The following is a 6813-nucleotide window of genomic DNA, read 5'->3' on the forward strand; positions in this document are numbered from 1 at the left end:
CAATAATCCCCTGTGGGCTGGTGTAACCAGGAGGTTCCTACCAGTACTGTTTGTATTATTAATATTGTTGCACAAATTTTGACAGAACTTAGGACTTCACTGAGAAATTTCTGGAGTTTGGCTCGACAGTGGAAAAGATTGCAGCTCCAACTCAGCTTCGTTCAAGAGGCGGTGGTTGGGGGGGGGTAATGGCAGAGGTCGTAAACGGGTTTTGATTCCTTACCCGTACCCGTACCCGGCCGCACCAGGGTCGCAAACGGGTACCCGTACCCGGCCGTACCCGTACCCTACCCATACCCGGCCGGGTACGGGTAGGGTACGGGTATCGGGTACCTGATTGCGACCTCTGGGATGAAGCCATGTTGCAGGCGCGGGTGGGTTGATTCTAGGAACTTGAACTGTGAGAAGAGACAAGACGTTGGGAATGAGTGACAAACGGTGACTCACCCGTGACTCACGGTCTACCCGTACCCGTACCCGGCCGCACCAGGGTCGCAAAGGGGTACCCGTACCCGGCCGGGTACGGGTAGCCGGGTATCGGGTAGGGTACGGGTATCGGGTACCCGGTTGCGACCTCTGGTTAATGGTAGCGTTTTCCACACCAGGTGGTACTGACCAACTGGGCTGAACAAAGGTTCCGTGAGACCGTGTGCTGAATGCCACGTGGTGCTGCCGACTTAAACTATGAAAACGAATCAATTTTATTTTACCAGGAAAAGATCCACTGGGCTACACACGTCTTTTTCAGAAGCGACCTTGCCAGTTATGATAGCTCAGCAAAGTTGCTTGTCATGTTGAAATGTATATCAGCCCAAATTCTCTAAACGCATGTTGATTGTAAATATGCAGGGACAAAACTTGAGGACCTGGAGAAAAATCCACACGAACAAATATACAGCAGCAGGCGTCAGGTCGGGATTGAAACCACGACCTCCTGTATACCGGGCGAGGGTGTTAACATCTCCTAGCCACCGTGATGATGAGAGAGAGAGACACGCAAACTCCAAATATACAGCAGCAGGCGTCAGGGTCGCTATCGAACCCACGACCTCCTGTATACCGGGCGAGGGTGTTAACATCTCCTAGCCACCGTGATGATGAGAGAGAGAGACACGCAAACTCCAAATATACAGCAGCAGGCGTCAGGGTCGCTATCGAACCCATGACCTCCTGCATACCAGGCGAGGTAGTTAACATCTCCTAGCCACCATGATGATGAGAGAGAGAGACACGCAAACTCCAAATATACAGCAGCAGGCGTCAGGGTCGGGGTTGAACCCACGACCTCCTGTAGACCAGGCGAGGTAGTTAACATCTCCTAGCCACCGTGATGATGATGAGAGAGGGAGAGACACGCAAACTCCAAATATACAGCAGCAGGCGTCAGGGTCGCGATCGAACCCACGACCTCCTGTAGACCAGGCGAGGTAGTTAACATCTCCTAGCCACCCTGATGATGATGATGATGAGGGGGAGACACGCAAACTCCAAATATACAGCAGCAGGCGTCAGGGCCGGGATCGAACCCACGACCTCCTGTAGACCAGGCGAGGGAGTTAACATCTCCTAGCCACCGTGATGATGATGATGATGATGTGAGAGAGACACGCAATTTCAAATATACAGCAGGAGTCAGGGTCGGGATTGAACCCACGACCTCCTGTATACCAGGCGAGGCAGTTAACATCTCCTAGCCACCGTGATGATTATGAGAGAGGGAGTGACACGCAAACTCCAAATACACAGCAGGCGTCAGGGTCGCGATCAAACCCACGACCTCCTGTATACCAATCGAGGTAGTTAACATCTCCTAGCCACCGTGATGATGATGAGAGACGGAGAGACACGCAAACTCCAAATACACAGCAGGCGTCAGGGCCGGGATCGAACCCACGACCTCCTGTATACCAATCGAGGGAGTTAACATCTCCTAGCCACAACATCTTCTAGCCACAAGCAAACAGCAGCGCCTTGGGGTCCTGTTCTGTGTGAAGCCCGGATCATGAGACCAGGGTCCACTGCTGTGCGCACCAGATATCCGTTGAAGGGACCTCAGAAGTAGTTCTGTGCTCTCCAGCTCTGTGGGGGCCAGTTTCTATTGCGGAGGGCTGCAATGCTGTTTAGAGTTTTCGAATCTCATTTGACACACATGCCTTTAAAGTTAATTTGGAGCTTTCGTGACTGCAGGGATTACTCTTTGGTTCTTTCGGTAAAGTCACGTAGAGAGAGAAAATAGAAATGAATATTGTTATTTTTTTATTTTTTCTTTTAGCCCGATAACAAAATTAAGCAACAAATACATGAAACACATGTTGGGTGACTTGTATTAATATGTAAACAGACAAAGGAACGTGTTGCTCTTTTGTTCCTTCGGTAAAGTCACGTAGAGAGATAAAATAAAAAGGAATATGCTTTATTTATTTATTCTTTTTTCTTTCTACGTGACTTTACCGAAAGAACCAAAGAGTAACACGTTACTTTTGTCTGTTTACATATTAATACAAGTCACCCCACATATGTTTCGTGTTTTTGTAGCTTCATTTTGTTATCGGGCTAATCTGCCCTACCCGGCTTATGTTTGTGCACTACTTTAGATTTGTCACGTGACGACGCAGTTATTTTATTTCGATTACCCCAGAGCGGTCCATCCCATTTGCGGATGAACTGCGCACCTGAGATTTTGACGTAAATCAATACTGGTAGTCACCTCCTGGTGACACCAGCCCACGGGGGATTACTCTGTCCGTCGTGCAAATATGGGAGGGGAGGGTGGGGAGGGGCTGGGTGGAGAGGGGAGGGGCTGGGTGGAGAGAGGAGGGTGGGGAGGGAGGGGCTTGGTTGGGAGGGGAGGGTGGGGAGGGGCTGGGTGGGGAGGGTGGGGCTGCGTGGGGAGGGGCTGGGTGGGGAGGGTGGAGCTGCGTGGGGAGGGGCTGGGTGAGGAGGGGCTGGGTGGGGAGGGGCTGGGTGGGGAGGGTGGGGAGGGGCTGGATGGGGAGGGTGGGGCTGGGTGAGGAGGGGCTGGGTGGGGAGGGGCTGGGAGGGGAGGGTGGGGAGAGGCTGGGAGGGGAAGGTGGGGAGGGGCTGGGTGGGGAGGGTGGGGAGGGGCTGGGAGGGGAGGGTGGGGAGGGGCTGGGAGGGGAGGGTGGGGAGGGGCTGGGAGGGGTGGGTGGGGAGGGGCTGGGTGGGGAGGGTGGGGAGGGGCTGGGTGGGGAGGGGCTGGATGGGGAGGGGCTGGATGGGGAGGGTGGGGAGGGGCTGGGTGGGGAGGGGCTGGATGGGGAGGGGCTGGATGGGGAGGGTGGGGAGGGTGGGGCTGGGTGTGGAGGGGCTGGGTGGGGAGGGTGGGGCTGGGTGGGGGGTAGAAGGGGTGGGGCTGGGTGAGGAGGGGCTGCTCATCCCGTGGTGCCCTTATAAAACTCAACGAAGATAGGAGCAACAGGTTCCACACTGCCCACCAGGGATTATTTGTCTGTCGTGCATCGGAATGCAGCCCATCCATTCACCCCCCCACCGACCGCCGAGCAGGGCCACGATTGGTTGAGGATGTCGAGGAGGGAGGGTGGGGGGAAGGTAAACACGCCCAATCATCCAACTTCCCCCCCACCCCCCAAACGCCGAGCGGAGCGGCCACTGGTAGAGGTGGGGTGTGAACACGCCCACTCATGCAATCCCCTCCCCACCGAACACCGAGCAACGCCGCGATTGGTTGACGATGTCGGGGAGGGTGGGGGGGAAGGGTAAACACGCCCACTCATCCAACTGCCCCCCCCCCCCTCTTCCTGAACGCCGCGCTGTCCAACCAAGTTCCTACCTTTCGATTTAAAGCTTTCGTGACTGCAGGGATTCATCTTCTTGGTTCTTTCGGTAAAGTCACGTAGAAGGGAAAAAATAAAATAATCAAAATAAAAAATTTTATGTTTCGATTTAAAGCTTTCGTGACTGCAGGGATTCATCTTCTTGGTTCTTTCGGTAAAGTCACGTAGAAGGGAAATAATAAAATAATCAAAATAAAACATTTTTATGTTTCGATTTAAAGCTTTCGTGACTGCAGGGATTCATCTTCTTGGTTCTTTCGGTAAAGTCACGTAGAAGGGAAATAATAAAATAATAAAAATAAAACATTTTTATGTTTCGATTTAAAGCTTCTTTCGTGACTGCAGGGATTCATCTTCTTTGTTCTTTCGGTAAAGTCACGTAGAAGGGAAATAATAAAATAATAAAAAGAAAACATTTTTATGTTTCGATTTAAAGCTTCTTTCGTGACTGCAGGGATTCATCTTCTTGGTTCTTTCGGTAAAGTCACGTAGAAGGGAAATAATAAAATAATAAAAATAAAACATAATAAAATCAAATAATTCTCACGACGTTTCGGCTACAACGCAAGCAGCCGTCTTCAGGTGAAGTCAGACCACCACTCAAATATGACGTCACCTGAAGACGGCTGCTTGCGTTGTAGCCGAAACGTCGTGAGAATTATTTGATTTTATTATGTTTTCTTTTTATTATTCTATCACTTCCCTTCTACGTGACTTTACCGAAAGAACCAAGAAGACAAGTTCCTACCTGCCCACTCCGAAGGAACGTTTCACCTACTCACGCCGGCTTGTGCCCGCCCTCACAGTCGGGCATATTTGCGGAATACACCACGCCGCCGTTGACCCTGCAGGCCATTGACCGAGCAACCCGACGTTCCTACCAGCTCCCTCCGCAGCAGGAATGTGTTAACGCGTGGATTTTCCCTTAAGCCCAAATTAACAATCTAAAACAGTTTCACATTGTTAAACTTGGAAATGTTCATTGCAAGTCACGTGCTTGAACCGGACGGACATGTCGCTCCGGTTAATCCGAAATCCACGTGATCGGCTCTACAGTGCAGTAGTTGCAATATCTTTACAATAGTGAGCGGAGTTTGATGTTGATCGGCTGCTGTCAATCCACTTAGGGGGCGTCCATAAATGACGTCACGCGATTTGGGACGATTTTTTACCCCCCCTCCCCTCGTCACACGGCGTCACAAAAAGTCAGACCCCCCCCCTCAAATATGACGTCACAAAGCTCTGCCCCCCCCTCAAATAACACATGCTTCTAATCGCTTTAAACTATTGTCATTGTAGTGCGTATTTAATGTGGCGCTGCACTCTGATGTTGTAGGAGGAAACATTTATCAACAAATCTATTTAATTAAGTAGAACGTGTTGTCTGTATTCATTTAAAGTTGCGCACTTTGATGTGACGTCCCATTTCTCACCCCCCCCCCTCGTCACACATCGTCACAAATGTCTGACCCCCACCCCCCTAGGTGCGTGACGTCATTTATGGACGGCCCCGAACACAAAAAATTCTGATTATGTTAAACAGATCGACTGCTCGGCACGACCAGACGACAATTGGAACAGAATCGTTGATTAATCGGACTAGAATCGATGCCATTTTTAAATCCTTTATATTAAGTTCGCTTGCTTGCTTGCTTGCGTGCTTGCTTGCTTACGACCGTGCAAATCTTTCGGTCGTTTTTAAACCCACTTCCCGTGATCCAATCGAGCTGAAATTTTGCACACAGACTCGTTGTGCGAGACAATTAATGTTCGTGAAAATGTTTTTCCAAAATTTGACACTGTTTAGGGAAAACAAATTAAATATTTAATTACCAATTGCTTAATACTGGCAGACAATCATCTGACCCATAGGTGGCAGCCATCTCAAGCCAGAGGACGAGAGGACTCTAGCCGTCACGCATATAAAGGATTTATAGTGAAAAACTTAGTTTTTACTGGTTATACTTATTAAATCCTTTATATTAAGTTCGCTTGCTTGCTTGCGTGCTTGCTTGCTTACGACCGTGCAAATCTTTCGGTCGTTTTTTAACCCACTTCCCGTGATCCAATCGAGCTGAAATTTTGCACACAGACTCGTTGTGCGAGACAATTAATGTTCGTGAAAATTTTTCCCAAAATTTTACACTTGTTTAGGCAAAACAAATTAAATATTTAATTACCAATTGCTTAATGGTGGCAGACAATCATCTGACCCATAGGTGGCAGCCATCTCAAGCCAGAGGACGAGAGGACTCTAGCCGCCACGCATATAAAGGATTTAGAGTGAAAAACTTTGTTTTTACGGGTTATACTTATTATCGATTAGGGCCACCCGGTTTCAGTCACGCCTACCCGCCTGTGCACGTGCCCGAATCAGCCAATCAGCGCGCGACTATGTGACGTCACGAGAGTTAAAGACCCCCCCGCGCCACCGACTACAAAACTAAATAAATAAACGAATTCTTTACGTGCAAAGGAATACCGACATGAATGTACACACGCGTATATGCTTCACAAATATAACTTTTAAGGCCACAAATTTAATGACGAATAAAAAAATTCACCTCCCCCCCCCACCCCCCAAGATTTTCGCTCTTCCGACTTCCGCCCCCGCTCGCCCTCCCCCCCGCCGACTTCAAAACGAAATTTAAAACACAAATTATTTACGTGCAAAGCAATGCGCCCCTAAATGTACACGTATATTTCTCAAATATTATTAGAAGGTCACAATTTTTAATGACGGATTTTTAAAAAAGTATTTCTTAAGACTTCCGGTCGCTACGCCCCACCCCCACATACCCCCACCCGCCCCGCCCCCCCCACCGCTGATTGCCGCACCACGTGACCGTCGCGGACCAATCGGCGCGCGCAGTTGGTTTGGCGGGTTCCTCTCGCTGCTCCGCTCTGGTTTTTCTTCGGCCTCCACCATCACCACCACCACCATCACAACCACCACTCGCTTTCCCCGTCACTTTACCTGCTCTTTCAAACCGCGCCT

This window comes from Lethenteron reissneri, chromosome 10, assembly GCF_015708825.2.
Source record: "Lethenteron reissneri isolate LAM-NWPU_2019-01 chromosome 10, ASM1570882v1, whole genome shotgun sequence".
Taxonomy (NCBI): domain Eukaryota; kingdom Metazoa; phylum Chordata; class Hyperoartia; order Petromyzontiformes; family Petromyzontidae; genus Lethenteron; species Lethenteron reissneri.